This window comes from Canis aureus, chromosome 18 (assembly GCF_053574225.1).
Source record: "Canis aureus isolate CA01 chromosome 18, VMU_Caureus_v.1.0, whole genome shotgun sequence".
Lineage (NCBI taxonomy): Eukaryota > Metazoa > Chordata > Mammalia > Carnivora > Canidae > Canis > Canis aureus.
This window is the reverse complement of record NC_135628.1, coordinates 28,991,727-29,012,561: the sequence shown is the minus strand read 5'-3', so window position 1 is coordinate 29,012,561 and position 20,835 is coordinate 28,991,727. Positions and strand designations below refer to the sequence as shown.

The following is a 20,835-nucleotide window of genomic DNA, read 5'->3' as shown; positions in this document are numbered from 1 at the left end:
TGTAACCAGGATAGTAACAAACTGACACCAAGTAGGGAAAAGTGATAGTTCTTCACTGAGGTAGAGATCTCATTGGTGATATCTGCATTGGTCTCTTCTATAGGCGTGAATTTCCTTGAGTTGTAGTCAACATGCATTATTACAATACAGAGTGATGGTTAAAAAGAAAGTTTCTGGAGACAGCCAGATCTAGTTTTTTTCTGCTCTGCTACTTGCTGGCGTGGTGACTTTGGACCAGGTAGTTAGAGGAGGTATTTTTCCCCATTGTATTAATGGGGATAACAATACCTAACCTTCATAGTCGCAGTTAAAATGAAATGAGAGACTGTATGTTAAGTGATTAATTCAGGGTGTGGCCCAGAACAAACCCTCCATAAATGTCAGTTACTATAACTCTCTTACTGCATCTCCTCTTAATCATATCACCAGATTAACTCACACATGGATACTGAGCACTTAGAGCTACTACACCCACCTCTGCTACCCGGGCACACTTCTCCTAACCTGTCTTGTCACTTGTTTATGCTCTCAGAACTGTAAATTCTAATCACACTGGTTATTTTAATCAAGTATGATCAATTAAATTTTATGTAAACCCATGAAATATGAGTGGGAAAAGACAGTTGTGTAATAGTGCTATGAAAACTAAAATGCGGGCAGCCCAGGTGCAGCCCGGGTGGCTCAGTGGTTTAGCACCACCTTCAGCCCAGGGCCTGATCCTGGAGACCCAAGGATCAAGTCCCACATTGGGCTTCCAGAATGGAGCCTGCTTCTCCCTCTGCCTGTGTCTCTACCTCTGTGTGTGTGTGTGTGTGTATGTGTGTGTGTGTGTGTGTCTCATGAATAAATAAAATCTTTAAAAAAAACTAAAATGGTAGCTTTCAAAATACTCAAAAGTGCATGCTACTAGAAAAAGTACTGCTAATATATAAGGTATGGATGAGTTGACTAGGAGTATTGGGGAATTTTTTTTTAATGCTTCAAAGACATATCCATAAGGTTGCTTCAAAAGTATCCCTAATTATCCACCCACATAAAAATAAGTAACTAGAAATATACAATAGGGAAAAAGTCTCCTCAACAAATAGTATTGAGAAAACTGGACAGCTACATGCAAAAGAATGAAACTGGACCCCTTTCTTTCACCACACAAAAAAATAAACTCAAAATGGATGAAAGACCTAAATGTGAGACCTGAAACTATAAAAATCCTAAGAGACTGGCATCTTCGACATCAGCCATAGCAACTTTTTTTTCAATGACTCCTGAGGTAAGGGAAATCAAAAATAAACTATTGGAATTACATCAAAATAAAGTTTCTGCACAGCAAAGGAAACATAAACAAAACTAAAAGGCAACTTTCAGAATGGGAGAATTTACTACAAGTGACATATCTGATAAAAGGTTAGTACCCAAAATACACAAAGAACTGATACAATTCAATACCCTCCCCAAAACTCCAAATAATCCAATTTAAAAATGGGCAGAAGACATGAATAGGCATTTCTCCAAAGAAGACCTCCAAATGGCCAACAGATACATGAAAAGATGCTCAACATCACTCATTATTAGGGAAATGCAAATCAAAACCACAATGAGATATCACTTCACGCCTGTCAGAATGGCTAAAATCAACAACACAAGAAACAACAAGTATGGGCAAGGATGTGGAGAAAAAGGAACCTTTTTGCGCTGCTGGTGGGAATGTAAACTGATGTAGCCACTCTGGAAAACAGTATGGAGGTTCCTAAAAAAAAAATTGAAAATAGAACTACCCTGTGACCCAGTAGTTGCACTACTGGATATTTACTAAAAAAAAAATGCAAAAATACTGGGATGCCTGATTAGCTTAGTTGATTAATTTTTTGCTTTCTGCTTAGGTCATGATCTCAGGGTTCTAGGAACCAGGCCTGTATTGGGCTTCCTGCAGAGTGGGGAGTCTGCTTGTCCCTTTCCCTCTACCTTTCCCCCCTGTTCATTCTCTCTCTCTCTTTCTCAATCTCTCTCTCTCTCTCTCTCATAAATAAAATCTTTTAAAAATAATAAAATAAGTTTATAAAAATATAAGAACAGTAATTCAAAGGGATACTTGTACCCCTATGTTTATTGCAGCCAAAAGCCAGTCCAGGTGCCGATCAATAGATGAATAGATAAAGAAGATATAGTATAAACAATGGAATATTATTCAGCCATAAAAAGAATGAAATCTTGCCATTTGCAATGACATGTATGGAGCTAGAAAGTATAATGCTAAGTAAAATAAGTCACTCAGAGAAAAACAATGATCTCACTCATATATGGAATTTAAGAAACAAAACAAATGAGCAAAGGAAAAAATAGGAAGAGAGGGAGAGAGAGTGAGAGAGAGAGAGAGAGAGGCAAACCAAGACCCACACTCTTAACTCTAGAAAATAAACTAATAATTACCAGAGGGGAGGTGGGAGAGGGGGCAGATTAAATAGGTGATGAGGATTAAGGAGTATATTTATTATGATAAAAAGATAATAAGATAAAATAAGTATCACTAAATTATCCCTCCACTTATAAATGAATAACTAGAAATAGTAGAGGATACACTGAATGTGTGTATGTGTGCATACACAGGTTGAATAAATTAATAAGGTGGAAGAATTTGATCAAGGTTTAGGGGAGAGAAACTAATGAGCAAATGGAGGAGACATGGTATAACTCTCTTCCATGCTCTAGTTCAAGGTCTTTAGGCAAGCCATAGCCTAAAACAGGGATAAAAAAAAAAAAAAAAAAACAAGCTTAAAAGGCATGGATTTAAATCAGACTCTTTTAGGGATCTTTCTAATTCAATTACTCTTGGTAGCATAGATTTTCAGAAAAAGTAATGATGGGTGCAAAAAAAAAAAAAAAAAAAAGAGAAGCTTGGTGTCCTATGCAGATAAACTACTGATCAGAGAACAGATATTCACAATAAGCTCCTTGATTTGCTGATATGAGTGCAACAAACACCCAGAGGATGCTGGTCCCTGAGTGGGAATGAATAGGACAAGGCCAGAGCTCTGACTTAAACCCTTAAACCTGCTATGGGGTCACAACATGGCCACGCTGCCTCACCTGTCTTGCACTTCCCATGCCATTATGGTGAATTTAAGCAGCTCAAAACTATCTAGACTTTTTATTCTGATCTAATTTACATGTTCAGCAAAAGCATTTATAATCTCATCATGAGGCAACAAATCCCAGATATGGTAGCAAAACTTGGTAGATTTCTTCTCTGTGCAATCAAAAATTAAAGTTAAAAATTTGTGAAAATCGCCCTAAGAGCCCACCTTTTTCTGTCTTTACATCAGTAGAATTAACAGAAAGGAGAGAGGATTTTTCCAATGTTAGGTTACTGCCATTTGGTAGAGATTATCGTCTGGGCCCATTAGCCAAAGCCTCAAGGCACTGGGCAACCTGCCAAAAGAATGAGATGCAATGCATTAAGATCAATTTGTTAATTTTTAATGAGGCTTCAAAATGCCCTAGTAAATTACTTAATCATTTTAAGCATGTATTGTTGCTTCTTCACTATTCCTACCTCCTGTGCATGGAAAAGCTAACTTACTTTTAATCATTTCCATTCTTCCTTTCATCCCCTTGAAGGGTACAATAATTCCCTGTTATTACCATCACTAACCAAAGCAGCCCATAAAACTGAAGATCAAATATACTGAAAGAGCATTAAATAGCATGGCAGGATTTTCAAAGCAACTGGATTCTTTGAGTCTGTTTACCAAAAAAAAAAAAAAGTTAATTCACTGTTTTAACGTAGGGAGTTAATACATGTCTTCCTCTTTGGAAGTAATGCTTTAAATTGTACAGAATGTTGCACACTATAATAGTTCAAATGAGTTAGATTATATTACAAAACTTTAATTAATTTTTTTCATAATCAACTAAATCTTAGAGTGAAGTTAAACATTTAACAAAATGAGGGGGAAAGAGTTTTAAAGTAGCCTGCTGAAAAAGTGCTCTTAATCCATGAGGATACCAGTCCTTGGGTGATTTGTTCACTGGGTTGGCCCCATGGCTTTGCCCAGGGCTAGCCAGGCACATAAGAGGTACTCAATGGATAACATTTTTTAATAAATGCTTTAAAGGAGATTTATTCTTTCCTAACAGTTGAAAAGATACTCAGGAAGTATAATGGAGGTAGAACACAGAACAGCACAGTTGAAGGCGATACCAAACACACAACTACTAGAGATGAAACTACTAGGCACAAAACCACAGGTCTCCTGGAATAAAGGCAAGGCTTACAGATCTGATGAGAGCAGACATGACCTACAGAATAAGAGTCAGACTTGTTCTTGTTCATAGCAGCACCATCTTTCCAAGCAGAGAAATATGCATTCCTAGTAAAGAAAGGTCTGTAATTTAAAAGTGAGATGTAGTATTTTCATTAGCTATTGAATACTAAATATTGGAGAACAGAATCTCTTTCTAAAACTCAAAAAAAAAAAAGGAAGGGGAAAAAACCCTAAAACTAAACCTATTTCCATGGTAGTAAACTAAAGATTTATAAAAGCATTTTCACCAAAAAAAAGTCATTTTAGGAAGCAACGTGGGGTTTGTGACAATAGTCCTCAAAATCCTCCCTGCTAGGATGTGAGCTCACAAAGGCAGACACAGCACCTATCCATTTGCTTCTTAGCACCTAGAGTGACAGAATAAGCAGTGGAATTAAATCAGTAGAAGTGGATTCAAATCACAGCACTACCTCTTTCCAAATATACAATGAATGTCTGAGCCTCAGTTTCCTCTCAATAAAAATAAAAACAATCCTTCCTTCATGGGGTGTTGTGATGACTCAGGCCCAGGAACCTGCAGTTCATACAAGCAGGTGAAATGATTCTCACCCAGATTGTCTACGTAGATACTATGTAGACAGAAACACTGCCTTTATCCCAAACTTCTTGTCCAAATGAGTAAAATGAGCCCCAGGTAGGATGAAATGACTTACTGAAAGACCTTCAATTACTTTGAGGAAGCCTTGGGAGTGGGGGTAGGGTTTACAGAGAGCAGAAGGACGAGTGCCAATGGCAGGCAAACAGAAGCATTCTTTTTGTTTCCTATAGATACTGTAGTCAGATTTTCATAGAATCAACATACCACTGCACTTACTAATCTATACATATGATTATTTTTAAGTAAATTTTAGCACTGGAATTGCTAGATCACAGAATATTCATTTTTTAAGGCTTTTTGATGCATGTTTACCAAAATTTTATTCTACAAGACTTATACCAATTTATTCTCCCACCAGCACAGTAAGAGAGATGGGGGGGTTCACTTCCACATTCTATCAAACAATGGCCTAGGACATAATAGAGTGCTATCTGGAACTCCACCTAGACCTTCAGGGTTCTGCAGTTTTGGAATGTTTTTTTAGGCACAGCACTTTGCATTTGCAATTGCATCTGGAGCTAACCATATATTTTTTTGTCAGTTGGTCATATCTTTAATCCTTGCCTTTGATTTGGGCTGAAACTAGATTACTTCATAAAAATTGTGGTTTCATATAAGATGAAACCACCAAATCTTGTTTCCATGAGGAGCAAATTAAAAATGTTGATGTGGATGATGAGCCTTAGTGAGTTTCACCACTTGAGCCGGAAGAGAGCCCAAATTCAACATAAAAAGCAATGGAAATGGGAAAATAACCAATTCTAAAGGCTAAATTGAATGAGTCAAATACCAGAATTTAGCCATTTTACATATTTATACCCAATGCTTGCCAAAGAGGGAAATGTTGTGTTTATTCAGTCTGCTGTGATTTTTTTTTCCAATATCCATCACCCAAAATACAGCAATTCAGCATTTTCTGCAACTTCTCTGTATAGGAAGGACTTTATATAGAACCATCTAAATCAGTGTTACTCAACATCTGACATACACACAAATCACCTAGTTATCTAGTTAAAATATAAATACTGATTCAATATGTCTGGGGTGGGGCCTGACATTGTGCATTTCCAACAAAGCTCTAGGTCATGCTGATGTTGCTGGTCCCTGGATCATACCCTGAGTAGCAAGAATCGACACTAAGTGTACTAAGGAAATATGAAAGACATCATCCACTTATCTCTTAAGCCAATGGTAGTTGACAATAGCATCACAGTGCACTAGTATGACTCTATCCATGAAAAGGAAAGTGATACTGTAAGAACAAGCATCTGGCCTTGAAACAACCCATGTGAACCATAGCCAGTATTATCAATAACTCCACAATTAGTTACTGATGAAGTTACGTTCCCCATAAGAACTTGTGAATGGGTGTATGGGGGCATGAAAAAAAAGTAAGAATCAGTGCCCTATTTGTCTGCTGCAACATGAGAAATCTACTCATCTCTGCAGCCCTCAAGTCCAGTCCAGAGGGGAAGCCCATCAAGTTGGTATAAACACACATCGGCAGAGCCAGTCACCATTTAAGTGGGATGGGGCACAAGACGAGATTGTGGATATTTTAACCATACCCTCCTCCATATTGACATTTATGTACAAAATAGAGGGTACCTGGCTTTTTTAAGCACCACAGGGATATGCGGTCAGAAAGAAGCAATTTTCTAGTTAATGCTATTGATAACTTAGACATCCAAAGTGAGTTTAAATGAACAGTTCTAGAACTATTTTCAATGATCCAAGGAGTAACACCATACTCCCAAAACAAAATGAATTTTTAAAATAGATAAATTTCAATCAGGTTTTAGAAGAAAAGAGAGTGTCACAAAATTGCCACAAGAAATGACAACAATTTTAAAAAAACATTATTATAGGTATAGTTATTCAGTAACTTCCCAGAAGCATTGAATATTAACTAGATTATAGGCACAAACAGGCCAAGTGACATTGACTATTTCTACACAGTTTCACTGAAGGATTCAATTTGCAAAGTGGCATTAAATTTTACCTATGCAAGGACAAAGTTCTATTTCCAATAATAAAAAAAATTCTTGAAGCAGTAAATTTTACTAGATAACTTATAATAATCAGATATAGTATATTTTCAAAGTGATATTTATAAAAGGTGTATCTTACCTTATACATGAGCTATGAACACTGTAATTAAGAGAATGACCACAGACAGCCCGTGTTGCTATCATATGGTTGTATTTGAGAACAGTTCCTTATCTCAAGGTTTGACCTCAGATAGACTCCTTTCCAAAGTGCCCCTTTAGAGTTCCTTTCTGAGCCTGCTGCATATTTTTTGGATTTCTTTAATGGAATGGAATCCTTTGAGAATGGTTTGCAATTTTGAAAATAGCCAAAAGTCATTTGAAACCAAAGATAATGAACAAGGCAAGACAACAAATACTGTTTGGAGAAAACAAAAGTAACTGGGACTGCTTTTCTTTTGTGGCCAATAAATGGGTTCTGAGGACGTTGCAAAGCTGGAATCCAGAAATGTCTGGAGCCACAGAAATGTCATTCGAATAGCATCACATTGTGATGACTTGGAAAGTGAACACACAGTTAAAGGTTATTTTGTTGAAAATTGGCTCACTGTTCATAATGTGGTGTCAACACATCCACGGGGGTCCATAGATGAGTTTCAGTGGGTCATAAAATTCCTGCAATCGCATGTAAAATGTGATGTATATGTGCCTTTGTGCTTTTTTTTTTTTTATCAGAGGGAAGAACTTCATGCTCTTAACAGATCTTCAAAGATTTTCCTAACTGGCAAAATGATACATTGGGATGACAGACAGATGTGTGGGCTCAGGCTATCTCCTTACCTTGAACAAGTTATTTACTCTGTCTCAGCCTCAGTTTACTCCCCTGTAAAATGGTGATAATACCAACCAGAATGATTGCCATGGAAATTAAAGTAGCACAGTGTGGGACACACAATAATAACCTAAAAAATGGTCATCTTATTGATACATAATTATATAGCAATAATGTGACGATTTCTCAAGTGTCCTGATACTAAAGAATGGCCTTGACTCTATTTGTGCCATTTCTTCCTTCTCTCAAGGCTCAGAGGAAGATGGTATCATTTTCCACACTAAGCTCCCAATCTCTCCATATCGTTCCGTCATCTCTCTTCTTGCATTTTATTCCCTGTTGCTTCCTCTAGCACCTTGCATTTCCCTGCCTCCACTGCTGCCCTCTCTCCATTCCAACTTGCCATTTTCACAAAACCCTCTCTTAATCTTTCAGCTATAATTTTACACATCTTTTTCCTTTTCCTCTTTCTTTTTGACTTGTGGTCTGCTCCAGTGGTCCCAGTTCTTAACACTCGAATAGCTGAATATTACTTCTGCACATGAATGAAAACGAGCTCATCAAAGTCACCAGTTACATCCCCAGGAGCTGACTTCTGTGCCAACAGCAAGTTGTGAAAAGATGATGGTGAGCTGATGGAATAAGATTCAATGGACATTGTCCTGGATGCAGAGACAGAGATCTATTACGGATATCCCTGATAAAATATTCTCAACTCCCCGGTTTTATTTGTAGAATCAAAACCAACTCTTATCTTAACTAGACTGTGTGATTTTTTTGCCAATAATACAGCATGACATGCACACCAGAAATGAACAAATATCCAGAAAGAGATGGCTTCAAACAGCTTTAAATGACTTCACACTGCCTTTTCTCAGTCCTCAGCCTCTGTGATCTCTCATGGCATTTGGTGGCATCAGCTACCTGTTTACTTCCATAATATTATTATCTCCCCTGTCTTCTGGATACATCCACTTGAATACAGTATCAACTAAGATTCACAATTTCAATAGCTAAATTTTGTTCCCCCCCAAATTGGTTCTTCCATCCCACCTTCTTGGGTTTTCATTTTGTGTCAGTGTTACTACCCATCAAGTTCCCTACTATAAAAACAATCTGACCCTAGGGAGGAGTTGCACAACATAGAAGAGACATTCCAATAAGGAGTGACCAGCAGCACATCCCTGCCCCCAGTTGTCCCAAAGCACTTCATCCTCTCTCTTCAGCTTAATCCAAAATTGGCCCAGAGAAGTGACATTCCTGGTACATGGAATTGCAATCTCCTTTCTTGGGGATTGAGTCTTGCCCTGAAGATACCCAGGTATCTTGAGGCCAGAAGTAAATAAACTTAGAAAAGTTCCAACTATGATGAGGGGGAAATCTCTAATATAATTCAAATCAAGGTTTTAATAGTGCTATGCATAAGTATTCTAATAATGCTATCCATGTTCATAAGCAAACTAGAGCTTCAAAAGGCCATTTTATCTCATTCAGAATCATGTATCTATATATGTTATATATATTCATATGTGTGAATACATATGAATACATATATTATCTACATTTATCTATATGCGGTTATTTATTAGTCAAAGATTTATTGACCAACACCTACACTCAAGTTATGTTTCCAGGCAAATGGAATTCTATAAATGACTAAGACACAATCTCTGTCCTGGCAAAGTTCATTACTAAAGGAGACAAATGTATAGACAAATACTTGTGGCAATGTCAGCTGCAGTGGCTAACGCTTGAGCAATTCCTGTTTGCTAGACACTGTCCTAAGTGCTTTGCATGGATATTTTTACTTAGTCACTCACAATAATACTATAGGTAGATACTATTATAGATGAAGACAGAGGCGTTCAGGACACTGAGTGCCTAATCTAAACCTGTAAGTCAGCAAAGGGTTCAAACCTAAGTCTGTCTAATCTGGAATGCAAACTCTAAACTAGCACATTTTCTTGCATCCAAACTCTTATAGGAGCAGAGAGACAAGGAGAATGTCATGCATCAGGGAAGAAGCAGGGATGGTCTTATCCCATAGCCAGGCATGGCTTACAGAGAAAAGGGAAATTGATCCAGTCCATAGAGCCTAAGGAATAAACAGAAGCAGGGAACTTTCACTTATAAAATAAATAAGTTATTGGGATGAAAAGTACAGCAAAGGGAATGTAGTCAATAATATTCTGAAAACTTTGTATGCTGACAGATGGTAACTACACTTATGGTGGTATTTCATAATGTATATAATTGTCAAATCATTATGTTGTACACTGAAAATTAATATTGTATATCAACTATAATTTAGTTTAAAAAAAAAAAGAAGAAAGAAGTGGGTATCAGGGATCCTGCCAAAGTCAGAGCCATGGGTTCTGGGAACTACTCAACACTAGGCCCATGGTGACTCCCCTGCCACTCTTTGTAGTTCTCAGTTAGGTTCACCAATAGATTAGGTATTTTTGATCTGGGTTGTCATTTCTATTTGTCACTACAATGTGAGTCATTGTTTCCCTACACTGCTCCTTTGAAAAGGCAATGTGCGCCACACCCATTTCACCCTAGTCAGCAGCCCTGGAAGGGAACAACAATCAAGGCTAGTTATGTAACCAAATTCTACTCCCTGATATCTGCCTTATAAAACTGTTCTTAGAGAAAATATAATTATCAGATATTTTGAGCTCCTTCAAAAGGGCCTGATGAATACTTAGTAACATTGGTGTACTTCTTATAAACACTTTTTACCAAATGATTTCTTATAAAAGATATTCCAAGTTCTTTATCCATTTAGTCTTTCAAAAGATGTTTCCTGAAGGCCTACCATGTGCCTGGCACTGCTTTAGGTAACTGGGGTATAGCTATGAACACACACACACACACACACACACACACACACTATTTGACCTCAGAAAGTTTACATACTTGCAAATATAGTTGGATAAAACTTACAGGTTTAGCTTGGTAAGGAACTAGTCCTACAACAAATTACATGGTATAGTAAAAAGAAAAAAGACATATTTTTCCTACAAGTAGAACTTCAAAATGAATTAGGGAATGGATGAAATTATTTTTAAGTTTTGACTTTGTTTTTTATAAAAATAATAGTCTTTGTACTTAAAGAAAGTCAAGCAATACAGAAAATCACAGAGTAAGAAAGCAATAAATCACCCCTATCTCTCTTCCCAAATTAGCCCATGTTATTTTCAGTGAACACAATTCCAGATACCTCCGGACAGCTTTAGAGATACAATACTGTATGATTAGGATCACACAATATGCATGATTTAAAAATATATAATTTTAAAAATTATAATGGAACTAAAAGAAGAAATGGCAATTGGAATAAAAGATAATGGAACTATTGCAAGCAAGTGTTCTTTTGTTTGTGTTTAAGATATATTTATTGGGATCCCTGGGTGGCACAGCGGTTTGGCGACTGCCTTTGGCCCAGGGCGCGATCCTGGAGACCCGGGATCGAGTCCCACATCAGGCTCCCGGTGCATGGAGCCTGCTTCTCCCTCTGCCTGTGTCTCTGCCTCTCTCTCTTTCTCTCTCTGTGACTATCATAAATAAATAAAAATTAAAAAAAAAAAGATTTATTTATTTATTTTAGAGAGAGAGTGCATGGAGGGAGGGGCAAGGGAGAGAGAGAGAGAGAATCTTCAGCAGACGCCCCCATGAGTGCAGAGCCCACCACAGGGCTCCATCTAACAACTGTGAGACCATGACCTGAGCTGAAACCAAGAGTCAGACGCTTGACGAACTGAGCCACCCAGGCCCCCGCAAGTAAGCATTCTTTACATACAGTAACACGAAAACATTCATGGAAGGGAAGGCTGAAAAACACAAAAGTGTTAGGGAGGCCACTAGGTGGAGGGGGAATGACTGAGGGAGGGAAATCAAGAACACAAGTCCATTGTCAGGCGGCAGCCAATTCTTAGGTCTGGGCAGGCTTGAACTGGAGTTCAGTATTTTCAGAACTTGTAATCACTCAAGAAGGTCCAGAAACATGGCTTTTTGTTTGTTTGTTTGTTTGTTTGTTTGTTTGTTTGTTTTTGTGTGTGTGTGTGTGTAAAACTTGGGGTTTTTTAAAGGTCATATTAAAAAATGGTTATTCACTACCTCACACTTCTGATTCTCTAACCTTAGTGCAAAAACTAAGCACTTTTAATGCCTATATTTTCCATGTACTTTGTTTACACACTTCTAAGAATGGCATGTCTGCTATTTCTTGATTTATCAATTTTAAGCGTAATCTATCCAATTCTCATTATGAAAGAAAACTACTAGCATCCTTACCTGCTGCCTTCATTTTTGTTTAAATTACCATGACTGTTTAAACTGTTCACTGTTATCCCAAATGGTGGGCTGTAATTATTTCCTTCATGTACCACTTTTATTTTTCCAGAAAGTAACACTTAAGAAAAATTTGTTTTTCAAGGAAAAATAGCTTTCTATGTAACTATATCCAATTCTTGCCTCACTCTCATACAACCTCTCAAAACAATCTTCCAAGTGGTTACATGTACCAAATAGTTTATCTGACCCCATGTTTCCCACCTGGAAATTTCCATCCTGAAGCACCCTATCAGATATTTTGCTACAGTGTGTGCTGTGTTTTCTAGACATGTTTCTTAAAGCCCCAATAATGCCTCAGTAAGCCTTTTGGGATAGAAGGAAAGAGAAAGTTATGCTTTCTCAAGAATTATTATTTAAATACATATTTTAAATATTGGTTGTCTTTGTTCTGCTAGAGTTAGGTGAGGCATTTTTGCTGTTTTTCGTTGTTTGTGCACTTTTGCTGAAACAGTTCTAACTGACCCTTCATCACTCTTGACACATGGATCTATGAGGCAGCCCAAAACCAATCCTCCTCAGTTGCAGTAAGAAATAATCCTTTCGTTTCAATATTTTTCTTGAAGGTGGCTTATTTTAGGGATTCAGTTTCTTAAAAGAAAGAAGCAACTGCTTGGTATTTATTTTATTTTCCAATATTAGTTTTGCTTCATGTGTGTAGGTATTCTTGATGCCTGAGGCTTTTTACAGCAGAGTTTTGCTCTCTGAAGTTCAATTTAAACATACTGCAAAGGTTGCTGTGTGTGTGTGTGTGTGTGTGTGTGTGTGTGTGTGTGTGTATCTTTTGAGGAGCAGGCCCATGGTTTTCATCAGATTTTTAAAGCAGTTCTTGATGCCAAAAGGCTAAAACCTCTGCTTTGTAGAATAGTCGTGCTTGCAATTTAGAGAATAAAAATAATAAAGTTAGAAGGGACCAGAAGAAACCATCTGGCAGTTAAGCAATTAAACCATCCAAAAGATAGAGTGAATTATCGTTTTCTGGAAGTGGCTCATCCATGACTAAAGGGCACAGCTTTTCACCTGTCAGAACCACTAGGCTTCAAGTCTGCTCCCAGACTACGGAGCACAGTTAGGCTTTCTGGTGGAGAAGACTCTATTGTTCCTTATCACACTGCTTATGAGGCCTCCTTACAGCTTAAGGCTTTTGAAAATGATTATGGGGAAACTGAACAGGGCCTGAAAATGTGCCTGGTACAATTTACCACAGTTGATCTTAACAAATGAAATCCACCAAATAGGTTCTTCTGTCAACCAACTCGGTGAGCATCCCCCATGACGCAGGTCACACAAGTTACAACATGCACAGACAGGCATCTCTTACTGCACGCAAAGCTGGGTTTCTCAGAAGTGTGTGAGATTATGAAAAATGCATTAAACAGGACTGAATATTTGGATTCAGTCTTGTTCTGCTTTAAACTCACCATGTCCCTCACATGTGACATAAGGTAACTTAAGGGTAAGGAACCAGCAATCTCTTTGAGTACTCAGCATGAGTCCGGAAATTAGACATAGATACAGGTATATAGATATGTTCAGTTAATCTTCTCAATATTGGTATGGAATCTATTATTATCTTCATTTTACAGAATAAACACCAAAAACTCAGAGATAAAATAACTCATTTAAGATCACACAAATATCAAGTCACAGAATTGAAATTCTAATAAGGCAATTTCTTATTTTTAAAATTAATAAACTGTATATGAGAAGTCTCCGGTTCACACCAATATTGAGTGGGAAGTACAGAGTTCCCATCTACTCCCAGTCCCCACAATCAACATGTCAACCCTGTTTCATAAACACAAAAGCCAGACATTCATTTCCCGCCCTCCAAACGTAATTCTGAGATTCTAAATCCATTCCAAATCATTGTGCCGAATATGTTAGAGGAACATCACATTCAAGAGGCCCATTATTAATCTTTTTAAGCAGATGTTTTGTAAAGTGAATAATTAATAACCACTTCATCGTTTTTTGTTTGAATAAATATAGAGTCTCCTATATAGGATTTTCTTAGAATAGGATAAACTCTTTTAAAATCTAGTCCATATGACAAAATGGACCCTTCTGATACTTAAAATCATTTACTGGGTCACATTAAATCGTATATTTTGAAGAATTACTTGCAACATACTATTTCTCAACTGTCTTCATCAGTATAAGTTCCATGAAAACTAGGAAATGAAAGTACTTGATCTCATTTCCTAGCTGGAGCCATTCAATGGCAAATACCTCAGCCGAAAAAAGGGAAAGGGAATTTATAGGCAAGAGATATAGAATTCAATAGAATGTTTGGCTCAAAAACAAAATAGTCCAATTTTTAAAAGGGCAGAACAAATTAAGAAGCATTTATCTAAATAAGACATACAAATGGCCAACAAACACATGAAAAGATGCTCAACATCACTCATCATCAGAGAAATGCAAATAGAAACCACATTGAGATATCACCTCACACCAGCTAATATCAAAAGCAAAAGAAATGACAAGTGTTGGTGAGGATGTAGAGAAAAAGGAACCCTCTTGCACTGTTTGGTGGGAATGCAAACTGGTGTGGCCACTGTAGAAAACAGAGGTTTCTCAAATAATTAAATATAGAACTACCCTAGAACCCAGCAATCACACTAGTGGGTATTCATCCAAAGAATACAAAAAACACCAATTCAAAGGGATGCATGCACCCCTATGTTTACTGCAGTATTAGTTACAATAACCAAATTATGGAAGCAGCCCAAGTGTCCATGGATAGGTGAAAAGATAGAGAAGATGTGGTGTGTGTACACACACACAGATACTATGGAACTTATTCAGCCATAGAAAAGAATGCAATCTTGCCATTTGTAACAACATGGATACATCTAGAAAGTATTATGCTAGGGAAATAAGGCAGAGAAAGACAAATACTGTATGATCTCACTTGTGTGGAATTTAATAAACAAAATAAACACGCAAAGGAAAAAAGTGAGAGGCAGACCAAGAAATAAGACTATTGACTATGGAGAACAAACTGATGGTCACCAGAGGGGAGATGGGTGGCGGAAATGGACAAATTCAGTGATGGGGATTAAATAATACACTTATGATAAAATAATAATAATAATAAAAAGAATGCTTGGTAAATGTAGACTTAAAATTTTAAAAAAGAGGGGCATGTGGGTGGCTCAGTCGGCTGAGCATCTAACCCTTGGTTTCAGCCTGGATCATGATATTGGGGTCATGAGATTGAGCCTTGTGTCAGGCTCCTTGCTTGATGTGGAGTCTGCTTAGGATTCTCTCTCCCTCTCCCTCTGTCCCTCCCACTCATGCCTTCTCTCTCTCCCTCTTCCTATCTCAAGTAAATAAATAAATCTTTTTTAAAAAACCTCAAAAGTATAAAATAATTGGTAACCTTAGAAGATTTTAAACAAGGTAATTAATCTCTCAAGCTTCAGTTTCCTCATCTGTAAAGCATGGCTAATAATAAGACCTCCTCACCAGGAGCCTATGAGAATTAAAGACAAGGTATGTGGACTACAGAGCTTAGTGAGCCTGGTGAGCTTGGTCATCAGGTACCTACAGGGTTCTAGGGGTGTTAGACACTATCATCGCTATTATTATGTCTGCAGCAGCAGACAGAAAGTCAGACTTTTCTCCTTTTTAAACTGCATGTAGTAGTTGTATTGGTGGAAGGTGGTACCAAAATGCCTGTAATCCTTCAGGTAAAAAAAGAAAAAGAAAATGAAAAAGAAACATAGGTAGATTCATCTTGACTTTTATTACATTTTGCCCAGAGAATTTACTATTCATTTCTTGGAATAACAGTATTTTAAGTTAAAAAGAAAATCTAGGGGCACCTGGGTGGCTCAGTGGTTGAGCATCTGCCTTTGACTCAGGTTGTGATCCCAGAGTCCTAGGATCGAGGCCCACATCAGGCTCCCTGCAGGAAGCCTGCTTCTCCCTCTGCCTATGTCTCTGCCTCTGTGTGTCTCCCATGAATAAATAAATAAACAAAATCTAAAAAAAAAAAAAAAAAAAGGGAAAAAAATCTATATGAGGCTTCTTTGAAATGCAGAGTGGCCTGGTCAGCAACAGCTTTGTATCTGGAGCCAGTGCTTCATTTATCAGAGTCTCATCTTTTCAAACACATTAAAATCACATGGCAAAAATTCTTTGCAATCTAAATGGGGAATCTCTTAGGAGGAGATTAAAAAAATAACATAAACAAAACTTCAACTACTTGAGGCTCTATTATCACTTCAAGTCCTGATTGTGGTCTAGAAATTCAGCCCATCTTTGCCCTGTTTTCTTCAATGACAAAGCAGATTGCCAGTATACGTATTAGAATCAAGGTCTCTAAAATGTAACACATAAACTGGATTTTAGATGTCACTCAGTTTGACTTTTTTCCCCCAAAACAAGCTTCAAAAACCCTAGAAGGGATTCCTGAAGAAGAAAATGCAACTAAGGTTTAGCTTTTCTCCAAAAAGTTTTTAAAAGTTCTGTCCGCATTTCTAAGCCTAGAAGAAGGAGGCCTCAACTTGAATTGTGGGAGCCAAGATCACCCAATGAAGCAGAACTAGGTTAAGAACCAAACTTTCCTAACACCCAGCTCAGCACCCTTTCCAGCATGTTGAGCTGACTGACTTGCAAAATAGTTTTTAGAAGCTAGCACTCATTCTCCCCACCCCAGACTGTCTAGGATCATTATGTTTGAGGCTGGAACAAAGTCCAGGAATACCAACAATCCAGCTCCAGCAACTCACCCAGAAGCAGAAAATGAGGGGCTCTCTGCCAAGATTATGTAAGATCTCACCCCAAAGCGGTATCTCACTGACAGGGAAAGGCGGCAGTTAGAACCTTGGCATGTGGCCATGAAGCTCAAAGACCAATCCCATCTTCAAATATGCCTTAAGTTGCTCAGGGAATTCTCCCCAGATGCTTAAATTCAGCAATGGAAAAAGTCTTTAAGATATATGGAAGTAATTACTCTTATCCTCTTAGAAAATGCTGCCTTCTTTGATACATGAATTACACATACCCACTATCTTTAATTTCTCTGATGGACAATGAATGGTAATTGGAATTTGGTTTTCCACTTACTCTGTTTATCACAGGATATATTTATTCTGATGAGTGTCCCTTCAAATCGTCATTCTCAAGTTGATTGCATCATTTTCCTTTATAAGACCAGATGCTTGAGAGGGAGAAAGTTTTAATTAAAAATGGCTATGAAGGAGCGGCACCTAGGTGGCTCAGTTAGTTGAGCATCTGACTCTCGGTTTTGGCTCAGGTCATAATCTCAGGGTTTTAGGATGGAGGTCCCCCCTCATCACCGTCAGGCTCTGCGCTCAGTGGGGAGTCCACTTGAAGATTCTCTCCCTCTGCTCCACCTCCTGCAAGTGCACACCCTCACACTCTCTAATAAATAAATCTTTTTAAATGATGGCTAGATAGGATTTGTATAGATCTAAACTTTAAATCATCAGCACTTATTATTATTCTATTTTATTTAACTAGCAATGCAAATGAGCAAATATCTTCCCAGTAGAGTCCTAAAGAAATCTAAGTGCAATGCACTACATTCCAAGAAGTGCTATTTCAACTTGTAAGCAAGCTATTTACTTTTCTCCCCTTTCTCTTGCTCTTCCCATCTTCTTTTCTTCATTTCCATTGCCACCTCCACCACTGTCACCTCAAAACCTCAAAAGGAATTTTATCCTTTGAGGATAGTTCCTTCCTATCTTAGGATTTTTTAAACCAGGAACAACTCTAGAATTAAATTTGATGGAAGCAAACCAAGGAAATATAATGTTATCACCTCATCACTAATTTTCATAATTTTACTAATTTGTAAGGTTAGAATTACACATGTACCTATTTTTAATATCTTCAATGATTTCGGAAGCTAAGTTAAATTCTGTAACATAGCTTTAAAAAGTAGACTTCCCCTCTTCGAGTTCAGAAAACACCATGAATCTGTATATTTTAAATCAGAAGACCAGACATATACCAAAAATTCCATCCAACAACACCACCATAATATATGTTCTTCTTAAGTATACATGGAACATTCTCCAGGATAGTTCATATATATACTAGATCACAAAACAAGTCTTAACAAATTGGTTGAAATCATATCAAGTATCTTTTCTTACCACAATGATATGAAACTAAACATCAATAATACCAGGAAAGCTGGAAAATTCACAAGCACGTTGAAGTCAAACAACACACACCTGAACAACCAACGAGTCAAAGGAGAAATCAAAAGAAAAATTTTTTAAATCTTGAAATGGGCAGCCCAGGTGGCTCAGTGGTTTAATGCTGCCTTCAGCCCAGGGCATGATCCTAGAGACCCAGGATCAAGTCCCACGTTGGGCGCCCTGCATGGGGCCTGCTTCTCCTTCTGCCTGTGTCTCTGCCTCTCTCTCTCTCTCTCTCCTGTGTATTCTCATGAATACATAAATAAAATCTTTTTTAAAAATCTTGAAATAAATGAAAATAAAAACATAACATACCAAAATATATGGAATGTAGCAAAAGCATTTCTGAAAAAAAGTCTGTAGTGATAAACACATTAAGAAAAAAGATCTCAGATAAACAACTTAACCTTATACTTCAATGAACTAAAAATGAGGAATAAATTAATTTCAAAATCAGCAGAAAGAAGGAAATAGCAAAGATCAGATCAGAGATAAGAGAAATTAAGACCAGAGGGGCACCTGGTGGCTCAGTCAGTTAAGCCTCCAATTCTTGACTTCAGCTCCGGTCATGATCTTAAGGTAGTGAGATAGAGCCCTGCATCAGGCTTCATGCTCAGCAGGGAGTCTGATGTAAATTCTCTCTCTCCCTCTCCCTCTGCCTCTCCTCTCTCTCTCTCTTTCTCTAAAATAAATAAATAAATCTTTTTAAAAAAAAATCTATTCAAAAAAAAAAAAAAAAAAGACCAGAAAAACAACAGAAAAGATCAGCAAAACTAAGAGATGCTTTAAAAAAAAAAAAATCAAAATTAACAAACCCTTCTCTAGACTCAGGAAAAGGGAGAAAGGGTTTAAATAAATAAGAAATGAAAGAGTTGACACTACAAACAATAACACAAAAACACATCATTAAGAAAGGCCTATGAACAATTATATGCCAAGAAACTGGACAACCTAAAACAAATGTATAACCTCCTAGAAGCAAAGACCTATGGAATGGAAAATATATTTGTAAACCACCTACCAATAGGTATTAATATCAGAATATATAAGGAACTTATACAACTCAAAAGCAAAAAACAACCAGATTAACAAATAGGCAAAGGACCTGAATACACATCTTCTCAAAGACATACAAGTGGCCAAGTACATGAAAAGAAGCTCGACATCATTATTAGGGAAATGCAAATCAAAACCACAATAAGATATCACCTCATACTTGTTAGGATGGCTATTATCAAAACAACAAGAGATAATAAATGCTAATGAGGATGTGAAGAGAGGGGAGGGGAACCCTTGTACACTCTTGGAGAGATCTATACTCCTATGTTCATTGCAACATTATTAATAATAGCCAAAACATGGAAACAACCTACGTGTATGTTGATGGATAAATGGATAAAGAAAATGTAGTGTGTGTGTGAGTGTGTGTGTGTACACACACACACACTCACACAATAGAATATTATTCAGCTATAAAAAGATGGAAATCCTGCCATTTGCAGCAACACGAATGAACCTGCAAGGAATTAAGGCACGTGACATAAACCAGAAGCTAAACAGAGAAAGACAAATCCTGTTCAGTATCACTTAAAGTCTAAAACATTTTTTAAAAGTTGAACTCACAGAAACAAAGAGTAAAACAGTATGTCAGGGTTGGGGGTGGGAAGAACAGAGATATCGATCAACAGATCAAACTTTCAGTTATACGATAAATCAAGTTCTGGGGTTTAATGCATAGCCTGGGGACTACAGTTAATAATACTGTATTGTATACTCAAAATTTGCGGAGAGTAAATAAACATCCTCACTATAAACAACAACAAAAGAAGTGACTATGTAAGGTCATGGATATGTCAACTAAATCATGGTAACCATTTCACAATGTTATGTTGTACACTTTAAATACATACCATTTTGCCAATTATACCTCAATAAAGCTGGAAAAACATTATTACTATATATCTAAGGTGGAAACTAATGAGAATTTAGACTCACATTTATTCACATTATAGCAGATAAGTCACTATGTCTGGGCCTCCCTTTGTGAAAACTTCTCCACCTGCATTTAAGAGTCATGAAATAAGTCAAGCAGTTCACTCTTGCCTTTTTTTTTTTTTTTTCAATAAGAACCAGCATGTTCTCTCTTTTTTTGCTCATCTGTATTTTCCCTTTGGGGGTCTAGAATCAGTGAGGCTGCTTCATCTTAAATCCCAACCCCCTTGATTCCTACCTATGTGCTTTAGCAACTGTTTCCTCCCCTGCTGCCCTTTTGTACCACAAAGAGCACAGCCATGTTCGTGCTGAGCTGGGCAGCCCAGGAAAGGTTTGGGTGCAAGGCTGTGGCTCTTTGTTCTCTAATTTATACCAAAGGAAAACAATTCTCCCACATTATGGAAAGGCAGGCAAGAATCCCAGGAGTCTCTTTATATTTTTATAAGAACCCCACCCTGGTGAGACTAGAATGAAGTGAATCCAGTACCCAATACACATATCATTGCTACACGCAACAATTCTACTTGCTCTTTTTCAAAAGTCTTGCTAAACAAATCTGACTTAC

The 20,835-nt window shown here is 37.4% G+C and overlaps 1 long non-coding RNA gene across 1 annotated transcript in view; it reads right to left on the bottom strand.

The window, feature by feature from the left end:
* LOC144288800 (uncharacterized) overlaps positions 1-20,835 on the bottom strand; it is a 28,379-nt gene that overhangs the window by 4,107 nt on the left and 3,437 nt on the right. The window contains exon 2 of the long non-coding RNA XR_013356796.1: positions 3,300-3,426. This is a non-coding gene — a long non-coding RNA (uncharacterized LOC144288800). The remainder of the gene's footprint in view (positions 1-3,299; positions 3,427-20,835) is intronic.